At 45.6% G+C, this 16,442-nt stretch overlaps 1 protein-coding gene and 1 long non-coding RNA gene across 22 annotated transcripts in view; one reads left to right on the top strand and one right to left on the bottom strand.

The window, feature by feature from the left end:
- The first annotated feature begins 5,399 nt into the window (after positions 1–5,399).
- ZNF185 (zinc finger protein 185 with LIM domain) overlaps positions 5,400–16,442 on the top strand; it is a 39,965-nt gene continuing 28,922 nt past the window's right edge. For 17 of the 21 annotated variants that reach the window (XM_015860587.2, XM_032444546.1, XM_015860593.1 and 14 more), the window contains exon 1: positions 5,427–5,575. The gene's annotated coding sequence lies outside the window, so the exon portion shown is untranslated. The other 4 variants (XM_015860577.1, XM_032444544.1, XM_015860581.2 and 1 more) reach the window with 4 other exon arrangements.
- Positions 11,683–13,857, bottom strand: LOC116653409. The gene is made up of 2 exons (XR_004307177.1): positions 12,894–13,857; positions 11,683–12,020 (listed from the first exon to the last, which is right to left on the bottom strand). It is a non-coding gene; the product is annotated as an uncharacterized LOC116653409 (long non-coding RNA).

The following is a 16,442-nucleotide window of genomic DNA, read 5'->3' as shown; positions in this document are numbered from 1 at the left end:
TCACTTTGCTTTCATGGCTTTTGCTGCAGCTCCTAATTTTGCTGACTTGGGATGATTTTTGGTTTAACGAGCAATGGGAGAGATATATGAGATCCTCAGTTTCTTTCCCTGGAGAAAAAGAAGAGGGTGAAGAAGACGAGAGCTTCTCTAAATGGAGCTGAAGTAACTAAAAACCCCACTTCCCTTACAGAGACAGTGTGGAAGGAATGTATGCACTGTAGGTGTGTTTCAGTCTAAGAGATGCCTTTCAGTCTTGCCCTTGGAGTACAAAGGAGGTCCAGTCCAGACACACCTTGGTGCCAGAAAGGAAAAATGTTGGCTTGGTTATAATTACTCAGAAAAAATAAGAGGAGCAATTGGTGAAAAAGGACAGAAGCCATCTTGTATGTCCAGAGAGCACTGAGGCAAATTTGTGTCAAGCCTGAGGTGAATACGTAGGAGGTTTCAGGAGGAGAACAGTGTTTACATCATTCAGGCATACTGTTACCAGCATGAAAGTTCACTATCTTCAGTGTCTTGTGCATACAGGGACCTACCATCCATCACAGTGCTCAAATTAACCTTTAGGTGGAATCGTGGAAGTGGCACCTTTTGACTTTATAGATCCTTGCATATTCGGATCTGGTGGTGGTAGTTATCTCAGAGCATCAGCTTTTAGCCCTACAAAGCCAAACGTGACGTGGATGGGCTGTACTCTGCTCCTGGAGAGAATTGTTTACCAAGTTTCATTAATGCTTGTGCAAACCCTTTGGAAGTGCCAGGTCCGCAGATGTATGTGATGATGCAACTTGGCCCTTATTATTGGAGAAGGAAAGCTTCTTGTTTGCCTTAAAGCCTGGGGGTGGCTTGCTGAGCTGGCGATGAGAAATAAATAGGCATCTCCCTGCTTGCAACAGAGCGTGTTTGAGGGTGTTTCTGCTAGCAGATTGCATGCATTGTTTTACTGTCTTAGCAGTACCATCAGGCAGCTTCTCTTTTGCTCAGTGTTTACTGACAAGACAATATTATCTTAATTCTGAGAGCTCCTGCCCTCCTGTGTAGATATGTTTTCATGACTATGGGTGGTTTCCTGTTGAGATTATTTTATTCTAGCCTTAAATAGTCCGGTATATATGATTCTGTTCTGCTACCTGCTATTAGGAAGGTGAGGTCTGGCATTTCAGAAGCACTTCGTAATAACGCCACATGAAAAACCAGTTTGTTTCCCTTGCAACAAATGGGTGTAGCGATTTTACACCCTTCTACTCATCGCAGCTCTGCTCACTCTCTACTGAGGCTTTGCTTTTCTGTAACCCTGGTGAAGGCCCCAAATATTGATGTGTTGGGTGTCTTCCTTGTATGTTCAGTGCAAGGTGGTTGCACAGGGGAAACTATCTATATATTAGAGGCCAACCTGTCTGCCTGAGCTTCCCCATTGCTGGCTGTGGCTCTAGTATCCCCTTTGAGAAATCTCTTGCTGTTAGGCGTTCTCTTCAGTTTGTGAATGGTTTCTGTGTCTGCAGCTTCCTTGTGTGATGTAATTCTTATGCCTTGCTGATCTCAAGTGATCTGCTTTGCAGGGTACAAAGGAATATAAAGAAGCCATATAAGCAGTGGTGAAATAAGCATTAAGCAGACTTAACTGAAACATCTTTGAGAGGTGCTTATGCTTTTCTTGTAAAGGAGTTGCAGGAAGAATCCATTTTCTTATAAAATCAGATACTATGGGCTGAATTTTACCTGTAGCTGTTAGAGAAAAAACATGTTGTCTAACTGGAGATGGAAAAAAAGTTCTTCTAATCTGTTGGTTTCTCCCTTCCCTACTGGAGGAACATGTGTGCCTCTGGAGAAGGCTGTTGAAACAGCAGCAGAAGTTTCCTGTGTGGGGCTGGGCTGTCTCCAGCACAACTGGATGGCTGCTTGACCGTACCTTTGGCTCATGGCCTGAGGAGGGAGTCCAGATCTACAGCAGATTGGGGTCTTTCTAAACCAGACCTTGTGAATTTTAACCTTGTAAAGAGGGAAAAAGCCCTTCTTGAATTCTACTCTTATACTGATGAAGATAAGGGACCTGACCATAGCACACTCAGGGTTTGCTCTGAAGGTATACAGGTGAATGCTGCTGTTTCCAGATGAGGCTGGTCCTGCTGGTACGACTGAGCTTGGTGCATTTGTCCTTAAGTTTCATGAATATGTCAGTATTTAACCTATAGCTGCCAGTTTGGAAAAGCTGCTACTTCTTGCAGAGTTAAATTTTTCTTGGTCTCTCAGCACCAGGCTTGTAGTTGTTGCTGTATTATGTTAGTGAATGAAGGGGGCAAAAAAAGCGTGATTTCACTCCACCTACACACAGGCGTGTGTATACACACTGCATGTTTATATTAGAAACCACACACAAGAATCCCTTCATTTTGGAGTCTTCATGCTAAAGCTGCTTCTAAAAATAAAGAGCCTCCTGATCTGCTTGTCTCAGTCAATGCCTGAAGTTAAACAAACTGACTTTCCTCACAGATTTACTGTGATCTTTCATCTTCTGGACTGGAGCGTCATCTTCATCTTCTGGAGCAACCTGATAGTGCTGCATCTGAGTGACCCTATGGTGTGTTGCCCTTCCAGTGTAGCACAGGCCTGCCCCTGGCTGGCAAAAAAAACCTTCTGCCTCTGGCCACTGTGGTAATTTGGAAATGCCTTGTCATTAAAAGCTATTACAGCAGAGATGTGAATATGCTCCTGTAATTATGAAGAACACCCAGCAGGGATTCTGTGCCTGCTGGTGTGAGTGACATTCACCTGTACTTCGGAAAGAGGCTTATCTAAGAGCTTTTTTGGGATAAAACCACAACGATTTATTTGAGGGTGATTGTCCTTTTAACTGTTCAAGCTGCTGCACACCATAGATGTGCTTGCTGAGCTTTGTTTGCAGTATAGGATTAGCGTGAACTGGGGCGACACGACAGCCCTGGAAATCTCTAGTATGAAGGAGACTTGTCTGCATGGCTGGTCACGGTTGCCAGAGTTGGGTTCCTGCTACCTTGATGGGGTGCTGCAGTCCCTGGGCTCCCCAGTTGCTGTGGATGACTGGGACTTAGCTGCTGCTTCTGAGTATGACTGTGGGGCTTGGGCAAATGATGTCATCCCTGTTACTGTTTTTCTCTGTGTAAGTCTCAGATGTTTTGTATTCAAAACACGTGAAAGAGATGTGAGTATCTTACTACTGGGGGCACCACATGCATCAGGGGAAGGTAAAGCCATGTGTTACGTTCTCTCCCCAGGGCTCCAGTTGTGAGTGAGCCACAGCTTCCTCCTACTGAGATGGAAAGTAAATGGAAGGAAAAGCAGATATAGTAGAATAAGAGCCCTTTTATTCCAACATAGATTGTCCACGAGTGGCAGTTTTAACTTCATCATATTTCTTGTTAGCTTTTACAAACAAGCCTTAAATCCCCTTGCCTTGCTCCTGTGGCCAATATGATGTGTAGCAGTGAGTGGGCAAATGCTGTCCTTCATTCATGTGTTGTTCAGCAGCCTTATATCTCACTGTTTTGTCAGCCTGCAGCTGAAATGACATAGCTAGTGTTTGCACCAGAAATCCATGGCTAAATTAAGTGAAATAAAATGTCTTCCTTGTTTCCTTCTATCAGGAGCACTGTGACAGGATTAGCCCAGTGTGGAGAGCCCAGAATGGGACTGAGGTGCCAGCAAGTGCTCTTTTGTATTCCTGAAAGAGAAAGGCTACACGAGGTCAGTACTGAGTCACTGGAGCTTCTAGGTGACATCAGGAGGTGAAACATGGGAGAATGAAACCCAAGGAGCATTCAGAAAGTTGACATTGACAGGCTAGATTGGGGGTAGTTCATGCTGGGTGTAAAGACACATACTTGATAGAGATCATCACAGCTGATGTTTTACACTGTACTTCTGCCAGTCCCACAGAGTTTGTCTGCAGTAGAACTTGGATATATTCTTCTAGAATGTTTTTCATTTTGTTTACTGTCATGGTGCTCATCACGGATTTTTATTTATTTTTAAACATTCATTGCAGAACAGTGTGTTCATGCCAGAATAAGAATGGTAGTCCTTAGACCCTGGGGTGTCCCTTCTGCTCCTTTGGCTCCTAGCGCACTGAAAAGACTGGCCAGGCTGTTAATCACTATTACTTCAGGAAATAACCTGAACGAGCCTTCAGCAAAGGATGGGGTGACTCAGGGGTTACTGAAAATAAAGCTGCACTGTCAGCTAGAGCCCTGAATCAGAGGATGCTTTATGGAGGTAGGGACTGGTCTGTATTTTAAATAGTCTGTTTCCTGCATTGGACACCACTCTGGGCACGCTCAGGGTGTGGCTTTGTGAACATCGCCTTCTCTCCTGTGCCTATCTTAGCTGGGATCAGCAGCAGCCTTTGGGAAGAAAGCTCTGCTGAGCCTGAGCAAGTAGATCAGAAAGAAAGATCTGCGATTGGAATAACAATGTTGGCATCAGGGCTTTTCAGCCATTATCTCTGCTGTTCTGCTGAGAGCCAGGGATGTATTATTAGCTCTGTTGTAGTTCATCCCAGTCCAGTACACTGGTGGTTTGCTTACTGTCCTGCAGCAGATCGGTCCCAAAACTGAGAAGGCAGATATTTTCTGTGACCCATCTGCTGGAGGGTTCTTGCTACTTCAGATAAGTTTGCATACGTTGATGAGCATGGAGATGGAGAGAGGTTCTAACGTGTGTGGTTGGGTCTTTACCACCTTTTGGTCATCCTGTGGCAGTCCTGGGCTGAGGCCCTGACTTCTCACAAGTGCTCTAAACTCGTGTCTCTAACCACAAGCCTTTAGGAAGCTGCAAAAAGTGTGTCCAAGGGTGCTGTGTCCAAGGGACTGGTGGAACTGGGCCTTAGGGAACATGCGGCAACTGCAGCAATTAATTAAAAGGGAAAATAAATTGAGTAAGATGATAGTACCCAACAGCTTCTTCTGCACTGAGTGGTGATAAACACACCTATATCTCTCATTTAATTAGTTAAAGTGAGCGGATCACTGCTTAGTGCTAATTACAGTGCCAGCCCCTAATGCTGTAAGAGTATCACCGCTGTGAGCAGCTTTCTCGAATGCAGGGGCTTGCCAGTATGTGGGCAGCAAAGGGGAGCCCACTCCCCATTCCAGGGAGGTGAGCCTGTCCCTGGAAATCTTTGGTGATGCTTGGCCTGCGGAGAAATTCAGTGGGCTGAATTTCTTCAGAAGGGGCTGATCTCTGCTGTCCCATTGCTGCACAAGGCTGGGGAAGGTGACACTTGCTGGAGAATGCAAAGAATGCAGAGGAGAGTTGGCAGGAGGGGAGACCGTGCAGTCTGAATAGAGAAACCTGTTTGATTCCCCTGAAGGGCAAAACACACCCAAGTCTCCTCCTCAAAACAAGGCTTGGCTTCCAGGAGCCAACCCTCTCGGCCCGCCCGGCAGGTAAGCACTCTGCCTCACCCACAGTTGCTTCCCTGCCAGGGAGGATCGGAGGCACCCACTGCGAACCCTTGAGGGGCAAAGGCACTTGAAGACTGATTGCAGACTGCTCAACATCTGTCTTTTGAGGGAAGGCTGCAGCTGTGAAGCCTCCGCAGGTAGGGCTGAGCAGAGAGGCTGGTTCTCTGAGCTCTGCAGGGAGTAGCTGGGGTGCTCCTGCAATCCGTGTTTCCCTTGCTCTGTATGAGGAGGAGGAGGACTGTCATCTCCTAACTTGCTGATACAGGGATCTGGCAAGGAAGAGGGAAGCTTCTATTGAAGCCTCTCAGAGGAGGGGAAGCTAGTGTGTTGGTCCCAAGTGTGGATATGAAATGATACTTAGATACTAAAAAAGTGGTGTTAGTATAGATAAGAAAATAAGGCAGAACAGAGGGGGTTGGATAGGAGGTTTTGCTACTTGTATTTGTCAGGTCACTGAGTTCCCTCCCTGCCTGTCTATCTATCTAAAATCTGTCCCCTTCTTAATTTGTAAGGTGTAGTGGGGGCATGGCAGCAGGGACAAGTCTATGCACCGGCAGGAGGGATCAGCTGTGTAAGACAGATATAAAACTTGAGCCCGTGACTCTTAACAGCTTCTCGAGAGGCTTAGGGGTCAGATACCACATTGCACCATACCTAACCTTCTTCCCCAGGACCTGTGTGGTTCAGAGAGAGATGCAAGTGGAGATCTTTCTGATCTTCTGCCTTGTTTTGCTTCTTTATGAATTAGTTTGGTGAGGTGTCACAAAGCTCTGATGGGATGTTTTTGTCCTGCTCTGTTTGTGGGTCTGTGATGCAAGCGCCAAGCAAAGTGCCTTTGAAAGAAAGAAACTTTTCCTTCCTTTTTTGCTTTCATCTTTAGACATCAAGGCATAAGGTCAGTGCCATGTGGGTGCGGTAAACATCCTTTACATCTTTCTTCCTTTTCAAATACAGAAATTAGTTGAGCAATTAAGAATTAATACCTTGTAATTAGAGTAATGAAACTTCATACCGAGAATAGTGAAAAATTATTCAGTAATTCTGGGCAACAACAGAAGTGTGATGGGGGTGGTCACGCTGTGCTCCTAACATGGATGGCCCCAAAATGATTTCTCAAGATGGGCAGGGTTGTTGCTGCCCCAGTTAAGTTGACATCATGCTTTCCCAACTTCAGTAGCTCATATCTTTGCCAATGTCATCTGGTCAGACCGATTTTTTTCTATGTGGGGTATGTGGTTGCAAGTGAATTAAATGATAATTATGCATTTGTGGCAGCTGAAATGTGTCTGTCCTTCATGTTGGAGCTCTGTGCAGGCTTCCCCATGACAGTTGTTGGTCTTTATCTCTCTTTTCCTCATGCCTCAGGGAGAAGAGATGTTTACTATCCCCAGGTACAAGTGACCAGAACCTGAAGCAATTGCAGAGTTGATCTGAGGCTCTTCACAGAAATCCTTCACAGCCAGTGGGCTCAGCTCCTGTGATTCATACTCAGGGTCATGTCAGCCACTCTGAGAAAGGTGGGGACGCAGTTAATGACTGTGGTGCGGTTTAAACTGTTTGGCATCACAGAAGGATTGCAACAGAGGCATAAAATGTCACCTGCAGTGGAGTAACCATCCTGGAGCACCTCTTCTGTGCAAAACAGCTGAGAGAGCTGGGGGTAGTTTAGCCTGGAGAAGAGAAGGCTCTAGGGGAACCTTATTGAATCCTTTTAAATATCACCTAGGGTTTGGCATTATGAGCCTTTCTGCTTCTAGGCAGTTTTGCATGATTTTTATCTGCATTTGAAAGCCTTCAGCCACCTGTTGCTCCTAATGCAGGGCCACTGTTGTGATATGACAGATATGCCCTGGAGTCCAAGTCCTGGAGCATGCTTCAGGCTGGTGGCCTGGTCCTTCAGAGACAACTGGCAGCCACCATCACAGACACTCAGGTACCTGTGTCTCATTTCCCCCAAATGCAGACAGAAGGATGGAATCTGTCCATCCTTCCCAGACATGAAATATCATTCAAGAGAGAGTTCAAGGGTGAAATAAATGGTGGTTCTAGCAATGCTTTCTCAGAAAATATCACAGTTAATGGGCACAAATTGCTAATCTAATGTAAACTTTATTTACTGGATTCAACTTGCTGAAAGGATTTTAAAGGGTTAACTTTACTCTGGCAGGTTTTATGCTAGATCAGGCACAGCCTGTCCACGCTACCTTAACTTCATAGCAGATCAGGTAACAGCTGACATAAAAGCATAACACTGGCACAAGGTTTGCATTGTGTGCTCTGGCTAATGCAAGAGAAATGCAAGTATGTGCCCACGCCTAATCCAAATCACTGGAGGGCAGTCTGACAGTGCACAGACCTGGATTAGCAATCCTGAAAACTGGATACTGCCTTTCTGGGGCAGGGAGCCTTGTAGGCTATGTGGAGAAGCATTTTCTCACTGGCTTTCCTTGCTATAGGTTTCTGTAAGTTCATTTTGGTCTGCTGAGTGTTGATCTGAGGTGCCATATTTCATCAGATGGGTTGGAGATTAGGCACTGGGGATGTGGTTTAGATCTAGATAACAAAATCCACAGTGAAGTTTAGGAGGTTTAACTGAGGTTCCAGTTCAAGCCTTTTGCAAGCTTCAAATACCTTCTAGTTTGAGGACAGTGATAGTCAGAAGGTCAGAATGTGCATCAGTTATCAGTAAACCATGAGTCGTCTTCATAACTGCCCTCCATGGATGGTCTCTGTCTTTAGGCAGTGTAGGCAATGCAGCATGGAGCTGCTGGATCCAGGTACTGGTAGGCAGGGAAGGATTGCTTTGCAGTTGGACTCGCAGGTGATGCTTTGGGCTGAAGGACAATAACACTGGCTTAAGCAGTTTCTTGGCTATTAATGGATTTTACATTGAAACCCCAAGATTTTGCCTCCCTGTTGCATGGACTCAGTAAACACCACAGGACTCAGCTATGGGGTCTCTGCCCAGAAGGTAAAACAGGACTTTTCAGCTTGCAGCATCTCATCACTCAGCTTTTCTGGGGAGCAGCACAGCGAAGTGACATTGGTCTCAGGACTGGATGTCCCTTCAGGGAACTAGAGGGCTGTAACATGAACTCAGTGGCTGGCCTGGGTTGTGTGGACAGGTCAGGAGGCTAGAGGCACCCTGTGGTGCTTTCCAGGAAAGCTGTATTTACAGGATCAAAGCAGCTCTGCTTCCTTTCCTAGGGCAGTCATGTAGTCCTTAGAACTAGCTCCAACATCAGGCCCAACTCATCACCAAGAGGAGGGCAAGGTGGCTGTTAGGTGCAAGGGGCCTATTAATGCAAGTGCCCTACAAACTCCTGACAAAAGCAGGCTGAATATTTGTTATTAACATTTTAAAGTTGAAGTTGAGACATTGGAAAGGGGGACAGCTTGTAAGTTTTCCTCTGTGTGTTTACAGGTTAATAGGAGCTGCAGCCAGCTGTTAAAGAACAGCAAGTGTTTCATCTCCTGAAGTATAATTACATCTTTTTAAGTGGCTTATGCAGAAAGCAGAATCACTCCCAATTAAGTGGTGGGCTGCTGATTTCTGGCACTTGGAGAATTTATTAGCAAAGAGTGCTGTTCTGGCTGTACATCAGTTCAATTGCAGAGGACTACATAAGCAGGCAAAGATCTATCGCCGCCTCCTTCCTGCTGCTGCTGAGGGCCAGCTGCAGCCTGTGTGGCTTTGGGGATGGCAGTAGACATGGGGATGGACAAGAGCTCAGGCTGTGATCTATGGGGATCACTCCTTGCTAGGGGTGAGATTGAAGTTTGTAGTGTGATCTGGGAGCAATTCATTAGTTCCTCTGCTGGTACCACTGATGGTGCTTGCTGTCATGGTGTGTCACCCAGCCATGGCAGCCAAACTGAGCTCTGCCTTAAAACTTAAAACACCTTGAAATACCCGAGGCAAGGACCACTCCAGCACCTGGGTGCCTACAGAGAGTGAGCTGAGCTGGCTGGCTGCCCGCAGACAGGCACACCCTGAAGATTAAAATCTAAACAAGGTTTCAGGTCCCCTTTCCTTATTAACTAGGTTGTAATTACTTTCATTCACGTGATGGGGAGCTGCAGAGGCAGTCTTCATGCCCTTCTTCCCTTCAATGACTGAACGGTGTCTGTCCATTCAGCTCCAGAGCAAAACTACTTTTTGTACCCTGGGATTTCCTGTATCTTGCTCATGATTTTCAGTCTGGCTTATAAAGTACGCTGCTACCCCTGGAATCAGCCCTGTGCAGTTGGTGGAGAGGGAAACCCAGCTCATCAGCGATGTTCTCCAGTTCTCCCAGTGATATCACTCAGATGATCAACCTTGCCTTCTTCAGTGTACCCAGCTCCACCTGCGCTGCATACCAGTGACCTGCTACCACACAGAGGGGAGAGGCAATTTGGATTTAATTGCCTGGAAGGTGATCAGGTTCTGACTTGTAAAGGGCCCATGAGAACCCAAGGAGATTCATTTAAAATTGGCTCCGTCCAGAAATTGTTGTGTCACCTCTCCCCCTATGTAGGACCATGGCAAGGTGGAATGTTTTGAAGAGCAGAGTTATATGGTCCATGCTTGTCCCTCTGCTCACCTGGCATCCCATGCCCTACGTGTGAGGTTTGGGAAGATGGATTGAAAGATCCAGATTTCCACACTGTCCCAGCCCCGCTCTTGATGAATTTCACCACAGGGAATAACAAAGGCAGAAGCAGACCAGAGTATTTCTGCAAACCCTTGCTCTGATCTGCTGCTCTATCCAGCATGTGGGAAGGGAATAAAACTCCTATGACAATTGTGAAGCTTCAGCTCTTGCTTAAGAGCAGGAGGCAACAAGGAGGTGCATCACTTGGAGGATTAGAGCAGAGGCCAGCTGCACTGAATTAGTTATGTCCTTAGGTTCTCATGGAAAGACAAACCCTGAATTCAAAGCCTGTGCTGTGAGTAGAGCACTTAGGGAATTTAACAGGAGAACGTTGCTTCTCATGGGCTATCAGGTTGTTTTTCTGGCGGAGATCAGGATAAAGGAGCTGTTTGGAGTACTTTCAGGAGGCTGTAGCTGGCAGCTGCTTTGCTTAGAGGACTTGGGCTGGCAGTGATAAACCCGATACAGCTCCGTAGTTAGACTTGCGCTGCTTCTTTCCCCCTCCCTGCTCCCCCCCGCCCCCCAAATTTCCTGTTCCTTTAACATTGCACTATTGCATTTTAGAAAAGCAGCTAACAGAGAGGGGAAGGAGATGAATTCCCACCCTCCCTTCATGCCAGCAGCAGGGCATGATTCAAGCCCCCTAAAAGACAGCTTTGTGCAGGACGTGGACCTGCTCCAGGAACAGATTTCAGGGTAGGCGTTTCCTTCCCTGGCAGAGCCACTGACTCTGCTTGCTGACACTGGCCACATCAGCATCTCTTAACAAAGAAGCAGGTGTTTTCTCCAGGCTGTGTGCAGTGCTGAGCACTGTGCTAGGCTTCTTCTTTTATCCTCTTTATTAAATAGACTCAGGTGACATTTGGGGACTTGATTTTTCCTCCTGCTAGGGCAGCCAGGAGTTAACCCCTCCTATAACAACCATTCACACACTGAATAGCTCAAGACTTTTCCATTCTTTAGAGAATGGACTTGTGATTTATTTTTTTGTGTGTCATTTTCTACCCTGCAGACTGCAATTGCTATGGGAACACTGTCATCACCCGAGGACAAGACATTCTGGCTGCAGCCTTTGTAGGCTTATTTTCAGTTAAGTCTTGTTCTTGAGCCCGGTTCACAGCATCCTGACATTTTAGGGGATCAGAATGTGAAAACTACTATAGGCATCTACCCTAGGAAACCAAATCACTTTGATTCAGTGACTGCCCATTAAGCTAGCTGAGCATTTTGAAGCTATTTCTTCAACAGTTCCCTAACTGGTTCGATTCAGACTGTGAGGGGTCTTTTACAGTTGTGTGCATTTGATCACCATGCTTAGGGGTTGTTCCTGAAGGCAGTAATAGCAGAAGGTGTTGTAAAGTGGATTGAAATTGTCATGTGTTTACCGATCCACTTTTTCCCAATATATTTCTTTTTGGATGGAAAAAGAAACAACAGAAAACACTACAAATATTCTTCTTAACACTTGCTGAATGAACACAAGGCCCAGTGTTTTGTAGTGTTTGGAAACATCCACTTAGGACTGAGTGTGCAGAAATATCAGCGTGCAGTGACTGCTGAATCCAAAGGGAAAAGCAGATGTACAGGTAGGTCACGGAATGCATATCTATGCTTAAGCACTGCCTTTATTAATGCCCAGTTGTCCCTGCTGAGGAAGGAATCACTCCAGTGGACAGGTCTAGGCACAGTGTCCAGCCTTGTTTTCTTATTGCCTGTTTGATGTCTCTCTAGTAGGTGAAGCTCTCTATGTTTTTCTCAGATCTCAGGCCAAAGGATAATCAGTCTGAGAACCTGCTGTAGGGACACTGTCACAGTGGGAGGAGTCAGGCCGTGGAGCTCCTGGACTTGCTGCATGGCTGGGATTGTGATTTCAATGGCTGTGATGTAAGCAGACCTTGATACCAGGCAGGTGATGTACCCTGGCTGAGGGGCTTCTCACAAAATTCTGCAAGTAGAAGCATTTATATCCCCTTTTTATTTTAAGGGAAAAAAAAATCTGGTGAAATTGGCAGGTATTTACGAACATATTTTTTCTTCTACGAACATTTACTCTTCTGCAACTGCTTTTTGAGAGGGATCATCTCTCAGAGCTTTGTAATTCACTCCTTTATTTTGAGTATCCCAGGGCATTTTGCAAACTTTGAGCCTGAGGCAGCTCTGTAAGGTTGTCTGGGGGAGGCACATTTAAGGGATTCACCTCTCAAAGTGCAGTTATCTTGGAGTAAAGCACTACATGTGTTTCTGTGAGGGCTGTGGGTCCAGAAGCTCCTGTGCACTCAGCGTGGTTTCTGTTAGCAATAGGATGCTATAGACATGGGGACTTGAGTGCCCAAAATTTAGAGTTCTATGGCCATGTTTCCAGTCCTAAAGCATCATTTTTTGCCGTGGATAGTCATCTGAACTGCCTTTTATCCCTTTTATTTCCCATTTAATTCCCCCAAAGGCCAGGTGTTGAACTAATGTTTGAGTTGTGATGGTTAGAGGTGGGCAAGAAGCAGCACACCTCTGGCATCTTGCACAGAGGAATGGCAAAGCTGTCCTGAAAAGATAGCTGCAGTGATTAATAGCTGGAAATTAAGTTCACAGATATCCTTCAGTGCTGCCAGGTGACAGATTTCTTGTTTCCTTTGATTCACAGGCCATGCTCTTAGCTCCAAAATGACCCTCAGTCAGGTGGAACAGTGTTAGTGGATCTTAAAACCTCCAGAAATATTATGTACTCTAATGAAGCCTGGGACTTAACCCACTAGGAGAAAAAGGATCTGTCTTGTCTAACACCCAGACATGAATAGAGCATCCTCACTTCCTCTCCCCTCACCTGCTGAGTTCAGATCTTTAAGCTTCACTCAAGTGGCAGGTAATGTTCCTGTTCTCAAGGTGGGAAGGGGAGCTGTTGGGTTCAGTTGCAATCTATCCTAGAACTAGGCAAATGGATTTGTTTCCATAGCAATAGAAGAAATTATTGGAGCCTGTGGCTGTGGCTGATGATTGATTCCCAAATAAGATATGCCAACAAAAACACTTTTTTCCCCTCTTATTACTTAACTACTATCTGCAGTGGAATTTCCAATAGCTTAAAAGCATCCTTTTGAAAAACTGCATCCCCTAATGCATTCTGACAAGGGAGGTTTTGGAATTGCTCTATGTTGGCTCGTCACTAGCTTTCAAGAGTATAATGGTAGGCAAATGTGAAGAAACTCCCTCCAAATCTTGAGCGGAGGTCTTTGAGATCTTCTGTACTGCAGACTTGCAAACATAAAACAGCTTTGAAACATGCTTTGAGGTCCCGCAGTATGTATGTTAAAGATATGCTAAAGCTTAAAGGCAGATTTTGCTAGAAAGGGGAAATTGTTTCAATGTCTGAGCAGTCCCTGGAGCAGTAAGAAGCACTTTTCTTTCTCCCAAGAGTGTTATGTCAGCTCTCTGGAGTCAGATTCCCTTTTGCTAATCCTCTCTGGCCCCATGAATCCCACACTCCTTTCCATACAGCCGTGTGGTTTGAACACATGCACTGGGTTGTGGTCCCACTGCAGCCTTGTGCTGCTACAGAAGCTGCGTCTCCCATTTCTTCTTCTAACCACCAGCCACTGGAATATTAAAGCATGGAGAAATGATACTTGATTGCTTTGGGAAATAATATTCCTGATTCTACTTTGCTGATCTGCCTTTTTTGTTTTTCAGTTTGAGTTGTTGGACTCAACTTGGTTTTTGAGTATGAGATACGCCCATGTTCCCATTTCTTCAGCACAGCTTCTGCCTTAGCATCTGTAGACATCAGTTTGCCACGTGCCAGCAGGCATTAAAACAAGAAAATGAGCTTTCCTTTCTCATGTAGGAAATGCTGAGTTATTCTAACTGCAGGAGCCATGATACAACCTTTGTTGATTTGTCTTTCAACGTTTTCATTGCTGAGTACATTGTAAGGTCTGTGTTGATCATCACAATGGCTTACAGAGCTCACTGTCACACCTCCAGCAGGAGCTGACTGCAGGTGGTTAAGAATGTGAGCAAGAAATAGAGTACTTGAACTGCTCTGTTCTTGCTGCCTTCTTTCAGCTTCTAGTGATGTTATTTAGTCTGTATTGCCTTGATCCCTGGGTGCAAGGTAAAAAATAGCCACTTAGCTTAGCAGCCTTTGTGAATGAAAGAAAGAAAACTATATTAAAGGATGCAGAAAACTGTCTCCTCCAGCTCTCACAGAAGGGCCTTTTCACCACTCTGTGCCTATCGCAGAAGCTTTGCTGCAAGACTGACTCTGGTCTCCTTTGTTAGGGCATTTGTGAAGAATCCTCACTGTGGGGCAGCCAGGCTCTAACTCCAAACCTTTCTGTCCATTGACCAGTACAGATCCTTCCGATGGTTCACAGCACTGGGATGGCTGGGCTGCTGCTGCCATTACATGAATCATAGGTGGAAAAAACAGGCTGGCAGAAAACATTGCCAGTCCCCCAAAGCCAAGCTAGGGGATCACCACCGACGTGTTCCAACATCTGTTTGTCAAGCCAGAAATATCAGTGGAGTTATGTCAGCGTTTGCTGCGATCCTTCCCAGGGTGATGTGAGCCAGGAAGAGGGAACGCAGCGCCAGAGGAAAAGGCTTGGCCAACATGTAGTTTCTGGCACGTGTATTTATATGCATGCTGAGTGCCACTCTTTGTGGCTTCCCTTCGTTTTTGGGTGTATTTGTTAAGCTATGGGATTTGAGTGAGTAAGAAGCGAAGCTGCTATTTAAGCAATAAACTGAGATGATGTTTCTTGTATTGCTGATGCCAGCTATGTTGCGTGTCCAGGAGCAGGGTTCAGCAGCACCATGAGCTCCATCCCTCACTCAGCATCTTCCTAAGAACTTTCCCTATGTGCTCCTAAGCCTCTGCTTATTCTTCTAAAAGATCTGTACTAGGTGGCTAATTCCCCCCAAGTTATGCTTCTTGACAGGTACCAGCTTCCAGATGCCTCATTATATTATGTGTAGCCCATGCCTACTTCTGCCACTCATTTGCCCTGGATTAGGACTGTCTCAAGCTCTTGGAGCTGTTCTTTTCCACTGTTTCTCATCCTTTACTTCCTTCAGCTTTACCTCATCCTGAAATAAATAATTTAACAAGTAGAAGGGGACACCAAATGCCTAGAAGCACCTCTGAATTGCAGTTAGCAAGGTAGCTGAGGTTGGAATCCATCTTTCTCAGATTTGGTAGGTAGTGAAGCCATGTGGCTTCTCTATGTGAAGGACCGAGATGCTGTGACTTTTTTAACCTAGGGTTGCAAGATTATACATCCTTTGGCTGTGCTCCTACAGACTGCAGCCAGGCCTCCTGCCTTTGGTGGAAATATACCTTAGGATTTAGAGGCTCTTCATGAAAACAACAGTGTTGTCCTAGATAATGTTTTTTTATCTAAATAGCAGGGATAACTAAATTTTGCGTGGGAAGGGGGATCTGGGAAGGCTAAGAAAAGGGGTGGGCCGTCAGCTCATGCCATCAGCTGAATTAATGTTTGGGAGTGTTTGCAGAAGGGAGAGGGAGCCTAGGGGTAATAGCAAAGGGCTTGTTTTCCATCTGAGTGCAAACTGGATGAAGGGTGTATATGCAGGGAGCAGAGGCAGATCCTCAGCTGAGACAAGGCGATGGAGGAGGCTTTGCCAAGAAGCAACGCTATGAGATCAGTGCTCGGCATTCCTGATGGGCGTGTGGCTTTGCAGTAGTATTGCAGAGACAAGCCCACCAGCAGATAATAACAACCTAATTTTAGATTCACAGGCTCCCAAATAGGGTTGGGCATTTCTCTTAATGAACAGCATAGTCACTTAAGAATCCAGGTTCAGCAGATAGTTTTGGCAAGGAACAAATGGGGGAGAGGAAAAACTTTAAAGGGTCCATTTGGGGTCTGTGGGTTTTTGTTTGTTTGTTTGGGGTGGGTTTCTTTGTTGTTGTTGTTGGTTTTGTTTGTTTTTGTTTTGTTTTTGCTCTCTTTCATTTGCTTGTTTGTTTGCAAATGTTAAAAAGCGTCTCCAAAGTTGTGCATCCAGGAGTTTCTCCTTGCTGCTTTGCTGTGGGCACTTCAAGGAGGGACTCAACTGCCAGCGGAGGCAGGAACTAACTTTTTCTCTTTTGAGAGAGTAAGGTATTCTCCCTACTGTGTTTTATGAGGAATAATGGGACGTGTCTGCCAAGAGAAATAGCCCCTTCATTGTACTCCTGCTTGGTGAAAATGTCATGATTCACCCAAACATCCTCAACTTCTCTTACTTATACAGATTCCAGAAGAGCTGTTCCACCTTAATCTGTCTAGACACCTTTGCTAAAGTTTCCTCCTCTGCTTTCCTCCCAGACCATGGAGGATGCATTTGTCTTTAGCAATCTTTCCATTTA

The sequence above is a fragment of the Coturnix japonica genome, chromosome 4 (assembly GCF_001577835.2).
Source record: "Coturnix japonica isolate 7356 chromosome 4, Coturnix japonica 2.1, whole genome shotgun sequence".
Lineage (NCBI taxonomy): Eukaryota > Metazoa > Chordata > Aves > Galliformes > Phasianidae > Coturnix > Coturnix japonica.
This window is presented reverse-complemented; position numbering and strand designations above follow the sequence as displayed.